This window comes from Sceloporus undulatus, chromosome 9 (assembly GCF_019175285.1).
Source record: "Sceloporus undulatus isolate JIND9_A2432 ecotype Alabama chromosome 9, SceUnd_v1.1, whole genome shotgun sequence".
Lineage (NCBI taxonomy): Eukaryota > Metazoa > Chordata > Lepidosauria > Squamata > Phrynosomatidae > Sceloporus > Sceloporus undulatus.
In genome coordinates, this window is record NC_056530.1 from 24,039,230 (window position 1) to 24,040,945 (window position 1,716).

A 1,716-nucleotide genomic window follows, 5' to 3' on the forward strand; every position below is an offset into this window, starting at 1 on the left:
TCCATCCTGGGTTCTTGCAACACCTCCCATTTTTCTTTCTCACTGGAACTGTTTTAATTTGTGCCTTCAGTATCTCCTTTTTTAGAAACTCCCATCCGTCTTGAACTCCTTTATCTTTTAGTATTTCTGACCATGGGATCGCCCCCAGTATTTCTCTAAGTTTACTGAAATCCGCTCTCCTAAAGTCTAGGATGCGTGTCTGACTCTGTCTGGCTTCTCCTTTCCACTGTATTACAAACTCCAGGAGAACGTGGTCACTTCCACCTAAGGATCCCACCACTTGCACCCCATTAACCAAGTCATCCTTGTTGGTTAGGATCAGATCTAAAATAGCTGAGCCCCTTGTTGCCTCTTCCACCTTTTGGACCATGAAATTGTCTTCCAGGCAAGTGAGGAATTTACTAGGCCTTGAGGATCTGGCTGAGTTTGCCTTCCAGCAAATATCAGGGTAGTTGAAGTCGCGCATCACTAATACATTCATTCAGCTTCAGTCAATAAATATATTTATATTTATATGTATATTATATACTGCAAGAATATATTAATTTATTAAATCTATTTATTAGTTCATTAAATCTATTTAATGACTGAAGCTGCAGGAATACATTAATGTATTAAGTATCTGGCCGATTGTCTCCACAGGAGGGCGCCCGAGAGACGCCTGGCAGCCATGAGTCATGAAGCCTGCAGTGCGCAAAGGGCGCCACGAGAGGGAGGCAGAGAGCAAGGCAGCAGCAGCAGGGCCTCCTTTTGCACTACAATTCCCATCAGCCCCTGGGAAAACATGGCCGCCACCGCCCCTGAACCGTCAATAATATATTTATTAATTTATTAAATCTAATGATTGAAGCTGCAAGAATATATTTATTAATTCGTTACATATATTTAATGACTGGAGCAGCTTCATTTATATACGGCTTCATACTGTTCTCAGCAGTTTTTATATTATCATATATTAATATAAAGTAATGTAATGTATGAGCATATAGGATAATAATAGCAATAGCAGCTTTATTTATACATCGCTAAGCAGCCTCCATAATGTTTTACTCCATCATATCCTATGATATTGTATTATATTAGCGTCTTATGCGACATACTAATATGATATACTATTACATCGTATGATATTGTATTGCCTTAGAGGCCTTCAAGGGCTGCTGCACAGCAGTTTTGATGGGAGAGAGTTCCTGAATTGAGGGGCGGAGGTCGGAAGAGGTTGGTGGGGATTGCCAGGGTCTGTGTGTTTGGGGTGTGTTTGTGTGGGTGGCGTGTGTTGTGTTTGCACTTGTGTATTTGTATGGGTTGGGAGTGCATGGCTTGTGAGTGTTGTGTGTGTTGTGTTGAGGACAAAACCCTGACTCGGTGATTGTGCAGAAAGCGAGTAAACGGTGGAGAATGGCTGTTTTTGCGTTGTTTTGTTTTGTGTCGCAATCTCTACAAACACACTCGCACTCCCACTGACTGCACCCTCCTTCTCCACCAAGAGCAAGGCAATGGGATCCCAATCCTAGGCAATGGCAGCCTGGCAACCTGCTGTTCCCCTGAACCCAGGGGTCCCCAAAGCCCTTCCTCTGGCTGCCTTCCTTCCTTCGCTGCGTCCTCCCTTTGGCCTTCATTGTGACCGTTGCTATTACACTTTAATTACACATAGTTTACAAAAGGGAGAAAGAGTAACAAAAGACATAGAAAACAAGAGAGAATGATGATGATGAT